Source organism: Berghia stephanieae, chromosome 5 (assembly GCF_034508935.2).
Source record: "Berghia stephanieae isolate SIO BIC M18660-M18661 chromosome 5, UCSD_Bste_1.3, whole genome shotgun sequence".
Taxonomy (NCBI): Eukaryota; Metazoa; Mollusca; class Gastropoda; order Nudibranchia; family Aeolidiidae; genus Berghia; species Berghia stephanieae.
The window spans coordinates 47,088,117-47,104,630 of NC_088364.1; positions in this window are offsets into that span (position 1 = coordinate 47,088,117).

Genomic DNA, 16,514 nt, shown 5'->3' on the forward strand with positions numbered 1-16,514 from the left:
CTCACACACCCACACTTACAGACAAACACACACCTTTACACATGTAAACAACAACAAAAACAGTAAGTGTATTTCTAACGAAACAGACAATTTTTACATTATTTTTGCCAGTCAGAATAACTCACTTGTCCCTATTAATTTTTCTAATATTTTTATTTATTTATTTATGTCTTTGAAGTGAACCTGGTTCAGTCTCAGAGTCGTTTTTCTATCGTTTCCCCATGCATAAATGTATTAGTATTCGCTTCGCTAAGAAGTTCTCAACATTGCCATCCGGAAGTATAACGGACCAACACACAAAACTATGTGTTACAATGAACTTTTATAGTCTGATTAATACAGTTTAGTGATAATTTCTCACAAACGCGGATGGCAAAATACAATAACAAAGGCTTGAGTGACGTCATCTTCGTGCTATCTATACTTTTGACGGTGTGTATCTTTTTAAAGCCAATGATATCTACAGGACACTTTTTGATAATAATAATAATAATAATAATAATAATAATAATAATAATAATAATAATAATAATAATAATAATAATAATAATAATAATAATAATAATGATGATGACGATGATGATGATGTTTGTTTGTTTTTGTTTTTAAGGGTTTTACGGCCCTTGCAACACATTAAGGTCATATCAGCGCCAGTAAAAAGGAAGAAAATGGTATAGTAAAAAGTTCTAGAATTACCATTAAAGCACAAAAGACAAGGTAAGACAAAGGGGAATTGGTTCAAATAGGGAACAGATGAGAGCACACCGTCAAAGTACTTAGTTTGAGATCACCTGAAAGTCTCATCCAGACACAAGCACAGGTCCCAACTAAGAGGAATACACTCAAATGTTTACCAATCATATAATATAATATGTAAACTAAACATAATACAATGCATAACAGAGATTTACAAGGAAAACAAATATCATCTCCCAAAACTAACTATACCCCGTGTGGTGTCCGGGGTCCCTCAACTGAGAGGGTCAAGAATAGCCCAACGCCAAGCCAGCGTGTCGTAAAAGGCGACTAATGGTGTGTGATTCCCCCATCTTTGAGTCACCTGGTCCTCCAGGTTGGGGGTTGGCAAAGGGTTAACACCCCTTTCCGTTAAACTCAAACCGTTACAGAAACACAGACAGACAAACCAAATCCTTTTTTTAGCTTGGGCGACCGAAGAGTTTCTGGAATTACAGAATTTATGAAGGACAACAGACAAAGCCGAAAGGACTCTGCTGACCCGATGACGTCTTCGCCAAACAAGCAGCTTCGAATTGCGTCGTGGAACGTTCGCACCATGTATGAAGCAGGAAAAAGCTCTCAAGTTGTGACTGAGATGAGAAAATACAGGCTGCATATACTTGGAGTAAGCGAAACCCACTGGATACAATCCGGACAGAAACACCTCAAGTCTGGGGAGAAGATTTTATATTCAGGGAGAGGGGACGGGATTCATACACAGGGAGTAGGAATAATTCTAAGCAAGTTTGCCCAGAAGTCACTGAGAGGATGGGAACAATGCGGAGAAAGGATCATCATGGCGTCCTTTACAACACGGAGTAAGAAGATCAGCATGAACATTGTACAGATCTATGCCCCAACAAATGATGCAACAGATGAGGACAAAGATACATTTTATGGTCTGCTACAACAAGTCATTGACAAGTTGCCAAGGAAAGACATCAACATATTGATGGGAGATGCTAATGCAAAAGTGGGACAGGATAACGTAGGCTATGAAGGTATCATGGGACGTCATGGCATGGGAGAAATGAATGATAATGGTGAGAGATTTGCAAATTTCTGTGCATTCAACAGTTTGGTGATTGGAGGATCAGTGTTCCCCCATAAGAGGATCCACAAAGCAACTTGGGTCTCACCAGATGGTATGACAGAGAATCAGATTGATCATTTTTGTATCTCTCGTAGATTCAGACGTTCATTGGAAGATGTGACAGTACGGAGAGGGGCAGATGTTGGATCAGACCACCACCTGCTATTGGCAAAGCTTAAGCTCCGACTCAGAAAACACGGGGCCAGATCACATACAAGAAGAAAATTCGAGGTGAATGCACTTGATGGGGAAAAGAATGAGGAATTCAAACTACAGTTGAGTAATAGATTCCAACCTCTTACTGAGCTCGAGGAGGACATAGATGTAGAGTCACATTGGGCAAAGATCAAGGAAGTCTACATAACAACTTGCCACGAGGTATTGGGGGTAAAGAAATCGGAACATAAAGAATGGATAAGTCCAACCACCTTGGACCTTATTGAAAAGAGGAGAACAAGGAAGGAACAAGTGAATGCAAGCCGAACAAGGGCTTCAAGACTGGATGCACAAGAGCAGTATCGAGCCATAGCTAAGGAAGTCAAAAGATCTGTGAAGAAAGACAAGGAAGCATTCATGAACAGACTTGCAGAGAAAGCAGAAGCAGCAGCGACTGGAGGACACATGAGGATCCTTTATCAAACTACCAAGACACTTGCTGGAAAATATGGGAAACCAGAGGTACCAGTCAAAGACAAAGATGGGAAAACTATTTTTGGAAAAGAGGCTCAATCTGAACGATGGAGGGAACATTTCAACTGCCTTCTGAACAGACCACCACCAGACAACCAGCCAGAAATTTTGCCTGCAAGGAATGAGCTACCAATTAGCTGTGATCCACCATCGATAGCAGAGATTGTGGGTGCCATTAACAAGATGAAAAGGGGGAAAGCTGCTGGACCAGACCAGATTCCACCGGAGGCTCTAAAAGTTGATGCGGAAATAAATGCTGAGGCCCTGCACCCACTATTTGAGAGAATCTGGAATGACGGGAATTCCCAAAGGATTGGAAGGAAGGACATCTTATCAAGCTTCCAAAGAAAGGGGACCTCAGTAATTGTAATAATTACCGAGGCATCACTCTTCTTTCTATCCCAGGAAAGGTTTTCAACCGTATTATTTTAGAGAGAATTAAGAATGCAACAGATGCTAAACTGCGGGACGAACAGGCAGGTTTTCGGAAAAACCGTTCAACCACCGACCAGATTGCCTCTCTGCGAGTCATAGTGGAACAGTCTATAGAATGGAACTCTCCTCTTATTGTCAACTTTCTGGATTACGAGAAGGCTTTCGACAGTATTGACAGAGCAACATTGTGGAAAATTCTGGCACATTATGGACTCCCTGAAAAGATAGTAAACCTCATTAAGGAAATGTATGAAGGATCAAGTTGCAGGGTTATACATGAAGATCAGCTTACTGACAGCTTTGAAATTAAGACTGGTGTCAAGCAGGGATGCTTGCTCTCTCCATTCCTGTTCATCCTTGCCATTGATTGGCTAATGAAGGAAACCTCCAAAGGGAGAAGAAATGGGATACAGTGGACCCCCTGGACACAGTTGGATGATCTGGAAAAAGCAGATGATCTGGCTCTTTTGTCCCACACCCAGGACCAGATGCAAGCAAAAACCACAATTATAAACAGCCTCTCGGAATCAATTGGTCTAAGAATTCACCCTGCAAAGTCAAAGGTCTTGAGGATAGGTACGCGCCAAAGGGAGCAGATCAAAGTAAAAGATCAGGAACTCGAAGATATAGACACTTTCTGCTATCTCGGAAGTATAATTGACAAGGATGGAGGCACGGAAGCAGAGGTGAAAGCACGAATAGGAAAGGCACAGGCTGCATTCACATCTTTGAACAGAGTTTGGAGAACTAAAGATATCTCCCTTCAACTAAAGCTAAGACTTTTCAACTCAAACGTGAAGTCTGTACTACTGTATGGATGTGAAACTTGGAACGCATCACAGGCATGTATAAGGAGGGTACAGATTTTCGTAAACAGGTGCATGCGTAAGCTACTCAGAATAAAATGGATGGATAGAATAAAAAATGAAGAAGTATGGAAAAGAACACAGCAGAAACCAGTGGGAGAGGATATAGGAAGAAGACGATGGAGGTGGATTGGACACACGCTTAGAAAGAATGACTCAACTATAACAAAGAAAGTATTGGACTGGAACCCTCAGGGCAGAAGATCAAGGGGAAGGCCACGAGGAACATGGAGAAGAATTAAAGAAGCTGATATACAGAGAAGTGGTAAGACCTGGAATGAGATAAAAAAGTTGGCTCAGGATAGAGAAGGATGGAAACTGTTTGTCTGTGGCCTATACCCTGACCCAGGGTGAAAAAGGCAATGATGATGATGAAAACTAACTATACATTCGACTGTTTCCCTCCAAGCCAAGGTACTCCGGCAAGGATCAGGACAAAACTAAGTAATCTCATTCCAAGACAATGACAGGAAACAATTGGAAAACGGGTATGGGGGGATAGAAAACACAGCATGTACCTCCCTGCCCACTATGGGAGGCCAGGATCCCCACCCATATGATGATGATGATGATGATGATGATAATAATAATAATAATAATAATAGTTATAATATTATTAATACTACTACTACTACTACTACTACTACTACCACTACAACTACTACTACCACTACTATTACTACTACTACTACTACTACTACTATTACTACTACTACTACTACTACCAGCTGCTGCTGCTGCTGCTGTTCGTGCAGCTGCTGCTGCTGCTGCTGGTGATGATGATGATATGGTTGTGATTTTATTGTAATAGATGCAACGAAATTGACGTCCCGCAGTCCTTTGTTATTGTTTTTAGCCAGTCATCTTTTTCGAAGTTCTCACTAAATTTTAGTAGTGATAGTGATGATGATGTGGTGGTGGTTGTAGTAGTAGTGGTGGTGGTTGTAGTAGTAGTGGTGGTGGTTGTATTAGTAGTGGTAATGATGATGATATGGTGGTGGTGGTTGCAGTAGTAGTGGTAGTGATGACGATGTGGTTGTGGTGGTTGTAGTAGTAGTGGTAATGATAATGATATGGTGGTGGTGGTGGTGGTGGTTGTAGTAGTAGTGGTAGTGATTAGTGCCGCGCTGAGGACCGGACCGAGGACCGGTCCCACGGTCTTTTAGCTGTGAACCGTGGTCCGGTCCCAAAGAGGAAGACCGCCGGCGGTCCTCACTTCTTATCACCTTTCAACGGTCTGGCGCCATACTACTTCCCCAGCGATTCGTTGTCTCGGTCCTTTGCCTATCTTCCACCAATCACCACCCATCCCACTTAATTAATCGCACCCACCCCCCTTTGCCATACACTAAACGACACAGACTGTCATGGTCTCAAGTGAGTAAAGAGCTACTCGACTATGCATAAAGATATATGTAGAATGAGGCCCCAGAATTTACTAGTTACTATAAATGAAAAACAATTAACGATTTGTTTACAATGAAATAAAAATAATGATGAAATTTAATTAAAAGAGATAAACAGTGATCGTGGCAGTTACAAATAGAGATATGAATATTTTACGTAACTTATGATAATATCTCAGGTTCGTAAGTTTACGTTTCCAGGCAGTTGATGGGCTTGGATGATCTATTCCTCTGATAACAGGATTGGACTCGTAAAATTCCACTTCCAGGCAATTGGTAAGAGGTTATAGTGTAGTACAGCGGGCTTGGGTTTGATCCTTGAAGATTATACAATCAAAGTTAAAAGCTCCGGCGTCTTAATGGTGTAGATATAATATCTACAAAGTCCCAAAAGATAAAAATCTTACAATATATATATAGGAATAGAGTGACTGGCCGTCCGGCATAGATTGTGGAGAGAAAGTGAGTGTCAAATGTTAGACCTATCAGCTTTTATAATAAGTGGCTACGTGACAGAATGTCGAACGAAAAGTATTCACTAATTAGAAATTAATTCGAGGGGAAGGCTATAAAAGGAAAGACGATCTAATATTAGAAGGTAAAGTTTATCTAAGCCTACCGATATATAACTGGAGTGAGATGAATTCAGTTCTCAATAAAATAAAATTTAATAAGATAATTGTGAACAATCTTTACTGTGACACCCCCCACCCACGTTTAAAATATACTCTTTAACCATTATGGGAAAGATAGATTTTACAAACGGAAGTAAATTTACTATCATGATACTCTAGCATTAATCCATTGTTATGATTTGTGCTACAATTAAATTATTTATTAACTAGACATGGAAATGTTTATATTAACGTAGGTATATGAATGGGTGACAATAACAATGAAAGATTGTGATTACAAATCATTGTGATGAACAACATAATGGCAATGTGATTACAAATCATTGTGATAAACAATATGATGGCAATGTGATTACAAATCATTGTGATAAACAATAATGATGGCAATGAAGCATGATTAAAGTCGATGATATGAAGGTAATTTACTAAATGAAATGAATGAAAATGTAAATGAAATATTGACATTTCAATTATTAATCATAAATGAGTGAAAATTCATAACAATAATAGATAAAGAGAAGATTTCCCAAATCATGAATGGGTATGGTATATATATCCAAACAATACTCAATGTTACATTAAGTTGGGTCATCATGTTTACAAATAAAATTATCGAATTTGTGTGTTCTGATTTGGCATAATTTGCGAGGTAACTAACAGTATGCATGGGAGGTTAAGTTATACCCTTCTCACGTCATTACACTAATCGAGAAAGTAGGTCGGCGTGAATATTTTCACAACCTGGTATGTGAGAGATACTGAAAGTGTAATTTTGCAAAAATAGACTCCACCTTAGTACTCTACTATTATTCATTTTGTTATTTCTTATGTACGTGAGTGGTTTATGGTCCGTTTCGACCACAAACTCTTTTAGCAGTAGATATCTGCTGAATGTCTTTAAAGCAAAGACGATGGCTAGTCCTTCACGCTCTATTACAGAGTATCGTGATTCTCTGTCCAATAATTTTCTGCTTGCATATAAGCAAGGCATTAGAGTTCCCTCATGTTCCTGTAATAGTACACCTGCGATGCCCTTATCAGACGCGTCAGTTCTTACAACAAATTCTTTTGACATGTCGGGTAATTTAAGAATTGGTTCTGAACAGAGTAATGCCTTTAATTGGTTAAAGCTATTCTGACACACTTCTGTCCAAACAATTTTGTTCGGTGACCCATTCTTTGTCAGATTTGTTAGCGGTGTCGCGATGTGCGCGAAGTTGTAAATGTATTTCCTGTAAAAATTTAGGAGCCCAAGTACTTTGCGTACTTCTTTTTTTGTCTTAGGTGGTTGCAATTGTGCGATTTTTGTTTGTTTTTCTGTCTCGGGTGTCTGTGTCCCATGACCAACGGTATGATTAATCCTGCATTTGAAGCTTCGATATTAGTAAACATAGGTTGCGACACTGTGTCTCTATCAAAATATTTTTTTAGCATATTTGCATGGAATGTCTTTGTTGTGTTGTAAATTTTAATCTCGTAATTAACATTAGATTTTACTGCTGTTATTTTGAATGGTCCTTTCCATGTAGCTAAAAGTTTACTCGAGTCATCGGGTAAGAGTATTAGTACTTTGTCACCAATCTCAAATTTTCTTGATTTGCTTTTGCGATCAGAGTATTCCTTGTATTTCTCTGCTTTTTTAGTGACGGATTCCTGTGCTAGCTTACATGTATCCTCTATTCTGTCTTTCAGGTTTCTTACATATTCGTAAGCAAACATAATTTCGTTATTGTCCTCCTCATTCCCTTTACAAATGTCGGCTACTATATTGATCGGGCCGCGAGGTGATCGTCCATACATCAACTCAAATGGGGAGTAGCCTGTAGATTCTTGGGGTATTTCTCTATATGCAAATAGGATTGCTGGTAAGTATCTGTCCCAATCATCTGGTTTTTCTGCTGACACTTTTCTTAACATATTCTTTAGAGTGCCATTAAATCTTTCACAAAGACCATTTGCTTGGGGGTGGTAGGGAGTTGTGAATGAGTGTTGGATTCCCATGAGTTTCATGGTTTCATGCATCATATGTGATGTAAATTGGGGTCCATTGTCCGACAGTATCTCATTTGGTATGCCTATTCTAGTAAAAATTGTCATCAATGCTTCAGCTATGTGATCCGATGTAGTTGATTTCAATGCTATCGCTTCTGGCCACCTGGTTGCGTAATCGACTAGTGTTAGTATGTGTGTATGGTTTCTATCTGATTTTGTTAAAGGGCCTATAATGTCAATTGCAACTTTTTGAAAAACTTTTTCAATAACTGGGGTTGTCTCTAATGGCAATCTCGGTATTCTGCCTTTTGCGACTCTTCTTTGGCATGTGTCACAAGATTTCACATATTCTCGGACGTCTTTAGTAATTCCAGGCCATGTGAAATTCTCGGATATTCTCTTCAATGTGGAAGAGCTCCCAAGATGTCCAGAAGTTATTGAATCGTGCGCTATTCCAAGGATTTTGTTTCTGTAAATACTCGGCGTGACCAGTTGTTTAGCTATTTTGTTTCTTTTCCTATGTAACCTGAACAGAATATCTTTTTCAATGATGTATTCAACTTTTGATTTCGTCCCTTTGTTTGCGATATTGAAATATGAAGTTAAAGTCGGGTCCTTTTTCTGTTCTTCAATGAACGTGTTCCTGTCAAATTGTTGTGGTTCAAGAGAAATAGTCATTGGCTTCTCTGTTGTCTTAGTCATCTTTCTTGTTTCTGCTAGACAAGCTGTTTCTTGGGTTAATGACCATTCTTTTACATCTGTTGGGTTGTCTTTAAGACCTTTTATATTGCCAACAATAACATCAGCGACGGGGTTGGGAAGTATACAGCATTCCACTATTCCTGTATAGTATGGGGTTTCTATGTACACATGAGCTGTTTCAAAGGTTTCGACTGTGCCACTGAATGTGATGCATTGTACCGTTTTTCCAGTTTTGTCTTCGTCATTGATCAAAGATGCTTTTATTCCTACTGTACTGCATCCTGTGTCTCTCAATATTTTGCAATCAGTTCCATTAGCTTTGCCTTCACAAAAAAATAGCGATCCTGATTTGTGAGTTTGTGTTAAAAGTGACATACCTTTCACGCAATACACATTTATATTTTCTCCTGACATTACTCGTGTCTGATTGTTTACACCTGTTTGGAGTGATGCATTTGCAGTTTCTTTTGGATATCCCACGATTTTGTAACATTTGTCTGCTGTGTGGCCTTTCATTCCACAATATTGACATTTAATTATAGGTTTGTTGGTTTTCTTATACTCAGTATTATTGTCAGTGCTATTTCTTGTTTTGTTTTGATAGGGTCGGCTATGGTCTCTATTGAACTGTTTGTTCCATGGTTTGTTACTATGATCCTCCTGTTTCACTTGCGTGTTCCGAGTGATTGATCGGCTCGTTCTATTTGAGTACTGAACTTTAGGTGTACCTGGACTCTGAGCAGCAGCAGCGTAGTATGGTTCCTTCAATGTTCTGCTAAGGGGTGTCAATGGATGTGCGCTGTTAAAGTTTTCTGCGTAGATTTTTAATTTGTCCAAGTTTTCTGGCTTTCTCTCTTTAAAGAATGCGACTAAATCTGGGTTGCAAGCTTGATAGATTCGATTCTTCAGCGTGAGATAGTAAAGGCCTGCAAAGTCGTCTTGTTTTACGTTTGCCAACTCAAGCCACCGATTTAGAAATTGAGTAATTCGGTTCACGAATGTATTAAAGTCTTCTCCACTTTCCGGTTTTGCAGTGTGAAACCTTTCCTGGTAACCATCTTCCGTTAATCTAAATCTTTTTAGTAGAGCGTCTTTAATTTTACCATAATCATCTGCATCTTCAGTTGTTAAGGTATAGAAAACTTTTAGCGGTTCTCCAGATAAGCAGTTAATCAAGGCTGTGGCCCATTTGCTTTCTGGCCAACGATAACCTTTAGCCTGAACTTCGAATCGGTGTAAGAAGGATTCTAAACAGTCTGATCGTTCATCGTATGTTGGCATGCGTGGAAGTTTCACGAAAAATTCATCACTATTATTATGTTTTTTTTCATGACCGGTTTTTGTTTTTTCAATTTCCAGCATCATTTGGGTCCTTTTGGTTTCTTCTTCTGCTAATGCTATTTGTCTTTTTAGTTCCCTTTCTTGGACTTTCTTCTCGTTCTTCTCTACGTATTCTTTCTTCGTGTTCTTTTTCTTCTCTACGAATTCTTTCTTCATTTTCTTCTCTACGAATTCTTTCTTCATTTTCTTCTCTACGAATTCTTTCTTCATTCTCTTCTCTACGAATTCTTTCTTCATGTTCTTTTTCTTCTTTTACTTTCTCTTCGCACCATGAAAATATTCTTTCCTGGGGTATTTCTAAGTCCTTTGCGAGACTTAAGTATCTTTTATATGCTTCCATGTTGTAATAAATTAGTTACGATATTTTATATATATTATATTGACAGGATACTGTTACTGACTGTTTTATTTATTTACACTTACTGGAATGAACTGTTCTATTTTTAGAAATCTCTCTCTCTTATTTCAACTTATTATGTATGTTGAATTTGATGCCTTTTATCGTTATATCTTATAAAGCAATGTGTCAATACAATGCGGAGTTATTATGACTTGTGTCAATAACAATGTGTCAATCGCGTGTACTCTAAACTATGTTACTACGAAAAATGTATCACCAATGTGTGTGACTCGTCGTTAGTTTGTGTACAATTATTCGCAATGACGCTAATATACTAGAGTGTGATAACAATAATAGGATGCCAAAATAATCCCAAGTTATCTATCACTAAATATAACACGACGGCTAGTAGACTCCTTTTATTATTATTTAGTTTTTAAAGACTCACTTTTCAGAACATAATATATAAGTGGTTTTCGGTAACAGTAGTATGCCAAAAATGCATTTAAAACAAATCACTATGCAAAACAAATCACGATGTCTATAGTTACTATGTGATGCCCAACTCATGTAAAAGAAATAATGAAGGATATATTTACCAACTCAGTTCGTGGCTGGGACCTCTCTCTTGTTCAATGGTTGTTCAACAATTGTAATTAGGCATTGAAGAGTGTTTAACAGTGATGTCTGAAATACAAAACAATAAAATATCGTAAGATTTACAATAGTTACAAAATGTGTTCACAACACTGAGTGATTGGATGACAGGTGAATGAATCGTTATGGAATGTAAACATATTGAAAACAATTCATGAATGAGGCAAACAACAAAATGAAATGAGTGATATAATAACAAAGTGGACAAGGAATGAATGAATGAATGAAAAACTGAGTGAATAGATGAATGAATGAATGGATAATGTATGAATGAAAGAATGAAGGGAGGAATAAATGTATGAATGATTGGATAAATGAGTGAATAAACGGATGAATGGATGAATGAATGAATGAATGAATAAATAAATGAATGAACAATGAATGAATGAATAATTTATAAATGAATAAATGAATGAAGGAATGAATCAATAAAATGCTATTCAATTTGAATGAAAGAATGAATGGATAAATTGCTATTCCATTTAAATGAAGAAATGAAAAGAAAAAAAAATTAATCCTGTAAATAGGGAGTTCAATTAAAATATGATCAAGTGGGGCAATTAAGAGTTTTACAATTTAAACTTTAAAGTTAGATGAAACAGATATAAGTAACTAAATAAATTCAATTCTTTATATGTGTCCCCTCCAAAATGTCATGGTCTCAAGTGAGTAAAGAGCTACTCGACTATGCATAAAGATATATGTAGAATGAGGCCCCAGAATTTACTAGTTACTATAAATGAAAAACAATTAACGATTTGTTTACAATGAAATAAAAATAATGATGAAATTTAATTAAAAGAGATAAACAGTGATCGTGGCAGTTACAAATAGAGATATGAATATTTTACGTAACTTATGATAATATCTCAGGTTCGTAAGTTTACGTTTCCAGGCAGTTGATGGGCTTGGATGATCTATTCCTCTGATAACAGGATTGGACTCGTAAAATTCCACTTCCAGGCAATTGGTAAGAGGTTATAGTGTAGTACAGCGGGCTTGGGTTTGATCCTTGAAGATTATACAATCAAAGTTAAAAGCTCCGGCGTCTTAATGGTGTAGATATAATATCTACAAAGTCCCAAAAGATAAAAATCTTACAATATATATATAGGAATAGAGTGACTGGCCGTCCGGCATAGATTGTGGAGAGAAAGTGAGTGTCAAATGTTAGACCTATCAGCTTTTATAATAAGTGGCTACGTGACAGAATGTCGAACGAAAAGTATTCACTAATTAGAAATTAATTCGAGGGAAGGCTATAAAAGGAAAGACGATCTAATATTAGAAGGTAAAGTTTATCTAAGCCTACCGATATATAACTGGAGTGAGATGAATTCAGTTCTCAATAAAATAAAATTTAATAAGATAATTGTGAACAATCTTTACTGTGACACAGACGACCATAGAGGCAGACGACCACCTCCCTCCACTCCGCAAACCGCCCTTTCGTGTGTGAGATGGGGGGAACAGGAGGCGCACGCCTTGGACGATTCCATTATACGGGGTAAATTTCAAAATTTACTACACCATAATGATCGCAATGACAATGATCTATGATGAAGGCATGACCCCTCTTCTCTAATGGGTTATTGTTTGAAATGTGTGTGACTACTAAAGATGTGTGTGTGTGTGTGTGTGTGTGTGTGTGTGTGTGTGTCTCAAACCTAGCAAGTTGCAAGTCTGATTTTTTGTTTTCTTTTGTCCATCTCTTGTCGCCACTCCTTTCTATCGCATTGTTGTCATTTAAAATAATACAATAATATTAAAATTTCGTTTGGTGTTTTAACTAATCAAATAATATGAGTTTCATTAGTTTCTTCCTTCCAAAAAAAAACAGTTATAACGTCTGTATTTTTAAAAGGTCCAATAGAATATTTGGGGACCCCGATAGCTCAGTTGATAGAGCACTCTCTTTATACGCAAAGGGCCAGAGATCGATCCGGGTGCAGTCGAGTTTTTTTCTGAATCTCTGTCTACTCAGCAGTGAATGGGTAGCTGGGTTTGTTAGATCTGGCGAAAAGTCACCATCGACCCCACTTATTACTTATTACTTATTACCGCATCCACCCCCTCTTATTATAACTTCACGTCTCTCTCTTACTCTTCAATGCTCGCTGCCCTCTCATGTGTGTGTGTGTGTGGGGGGGGGGGGGGGGGGTAGGAGTTGCGTGTGTGTATAAACGCCACGAACAACTCGATCAACGCCTTGGGTGATTCCATTATCTCCGTTAATGGGGATAAATTTCAAATTTTATTCACGCTAAATTATCGAAGTAACAATGAAGTACTGTGATCAAATAAAGAAGGCATCACCCCTTTTCTCTAATTAGGTTACAATTTGAAATGAGTGTGACTACTCCGTGTGTTTTACTCCTGTAGACCACGGTTTTCATCGTGTAGCGGTCTTTAACGGTTCAAGAATGAACGATCCCATGGTCCCAAAGGTCAAAACGGTCTCTCAGGAATGTTCAATGTCGAAAGGACCGCCGGTCCTAGGACCGGTCCTTGCGGTTTTCATTTCCCAGGGACCGTAGGACCGTGGTCCTTAAGCTTGCCAAGGACCGCCCCGCACTAGTAGTGATGGTGATGTGCTGGTGGTTGTAGTAGTAGAGGTAGTGATAATGATGTGGTGTTGGTGGTTGTAGTAGTAGTGGGAGTGATGATATTGTGGTGGTGGTTGTAGTAGTAGAGGTAGTGATGATGATGTGGTGGTGGTTGTTGCAGTTGTAGTGGTCGTGATGATGATGTGGTGGTGGTGGTTGTAATAGTGGTGGTAGTGATGGTGTAGTAGTTATGGTAGTGATGATGATGGAGTGGTGGTGGTTGTAGTGGTGATGATGATGTGGTGGTGGTGTAGTGGTACTGATAATGATGTAGTGGTGGTGGTTGTAGTAGTTGTGGTAGTGATGAAGTGGTAATGGTGGTTGTAGTAGTAGTAGTAGTGACAGTGATGATGTGGTGGTTGGAAAACACATTATAGGTTATTATAATACATGATTACACACGTTCTCTAACTTCATTTTTTGACAGCTTTATTGAAGCATAAATGTACGCAACAGTTCTGAACCATTTTATTGTGGAATGTGATATTGTTTTTGTTTTTTTTTTTGTTTTTCTTGTGTGGTTATGTTGACATAGAGATCAAATGAATGGTAATGCTTACATTCCCAGCCCAAGGTATAATGGCGCTGAATGCTTTCATTGGTACGTCTTCTCATTCGTTTAATTCTATGGACAGAACATAACAAGAATGTCGTACTTTGAAAAAACACATTTTAAACATTTTGGCCTGAAAACTTGTCCTTCAAATATCGATCGATTAAAATAACCCTTATCTTTATCAAAACACTCCCCAACACAACCTGGGAATTTCTTGAAATATTCCTTTAAGTCACTTTAAGTCCAAGGTTTGACAGTTTTGTGACAAAATGAAGGTCATTTCAATCGATTAATATTTGGAGGACGAGATTTCTGGCCTAAATCTTTAAAATGTGTTTGTATCAGAGTACGATAGGGCTGTGGACCAATTTAGAACCCACCGTCCCAAAGATACCGACGCCCCCTCCCCCCTCCCCTCTAAAAGTGGTTATTTATTTTGAATAAATAGACGTTCAACAGAATTGATAACCTATCTACCCTTCAATAGTATTGAATTAAACCATTGAAATGTCCCTGTTTTGTTTGTTGTTTGTTTTTAAGGGTTTTACAGCGCTTGCAACACATTCAGGTTATATCAGCGCCAGTGAAAAGGACGAAAATGGGAAAGTAGAAAGTTCTAAAATTACAATTAAAGCACCCAAGAGAAAGTAAGACAAGGGGAACTGGGAAAAAATAAGGATCAGATGTAGATTCCAAGAGCATACCATCAATGTACTTAGTCTGAGATCACCTATAATCTCAACCAGACACAAGCACAAGATCGAACAAAGAGGAATACACTCAAATGCTTACATTTCATTATACATTAAAAATAACAAATATAATAATACACAACAGAGAGATGATTTACATGGGAAAAAATATCACCGCCCAAAACAAAACTATGCATTTGACTGTTTCCCTCCCAGCCAATGATAATAATACTATTATATTATAATTTTTATTTTTATTATTATGATGATGATGATGATGATGGTGATGATTCGTCTTCTTCTTATCATTATTGTTAATATCATTATTATATTATTATTTTATTATTATTATTATTATTATTATTATTTATTATTATTATTATTATTATTATTATTATTATTATTATTGTTATTATTATTATAATTCATCTTTTTTTTTCATTGACAAACTAGAATAAATTTATTGATAAAAAATGGAAGAAAGACGAAGAAGCTAGTCTTTTTTTTTATTGGACCTTTTTTAAAATGCATACATCGACACCACAACATAATGATACAAGAAGTAAACAATGTTTGGAATCTCATTCATGACAAAGTGATTGTATTCAGTGAAAAGACACTGAGTATCAATCAAAATTCCTAGTCTTATCCCATTGTACAGATGCTGTACGCTTGGCTAAGAAACTCACAACATTGCCACCCGGAAATATAACGGACCAACACACAAAACCTTAGGCTAAGGATGAACCCACACCGGAAACTGACACCGAAGATTTATCTACCCATACTGTCGCCGGAACCGGACGGACCGACACTGCCGTCTTTTATTTTATTTTTACAAAATGGCGTGTAATATATGTTTAACATTCTCCTTATCGACCATTTTCTAGATTTTTACTTTAATGTCATTTAACCAACACACAAAGTGAATTTTTAATTCGATAGTAATAAGAACATGCTATCTATATATAGTTATGTTGAGGAAAATAAGATTATTTTTTTTTGTACAGTTCATAAGGAGGGGGTTAAAGCCAGTCGTAGAAGAGAAGGGTTGGAGGTGTTAACTTATCAGCAACTTTCATAATACAGTGTAATAAACAATAATGGTGACTTGCATAAGTACCATAATATTTAAAAACCTGACCTGCCAACTCTAAATAAAAGTATGTCAGGGTGAACCAGGTGTTGTGACAGTGGCTTTAAAGTTAAAATGGCCTGCAATGTCAATTTAATCTATTGTCCTCTTTAAACATACACAATTAAAAACAACCTATGTTGCATAAAGATGGCAATGGTTGGGGCATGTCTGCTGCAGACCTGACGAAACTCTGACAAGGAAGGCTCTACGATGGACACATCAAGGAAAGCGGAAGAGAGGCTGTGCCAAGGAGACATAGAGATGTACCGAAAAAAAACAAAATAAAAACAACAACAAAAAAACGGAACTTTTATATACCGCAATATCCACTAAGCATGCTCGAAGCGCTTTACAAAGGGTCCCTGACCAACAGCATGTAACATGTAGAACTAGACATAATGCCATGCTGTTAGGCGACATTACAATTTTTCCGACAGAGACAACGCTTTTAACAGCAAGGTACTCATTTTACACCCGAGTACGGTGAGAAAATGTGAGTAAAGAGCCTTTTCCAAGGACTCAACTATGTGCTGAGTGAGGCTTGAGCCCATGACCTTCCATACCACAAAACCACATAGTTGCACTAAAGCAGAGAGTGGCCCCAAGAATAGCAGATGGAGATCCCTT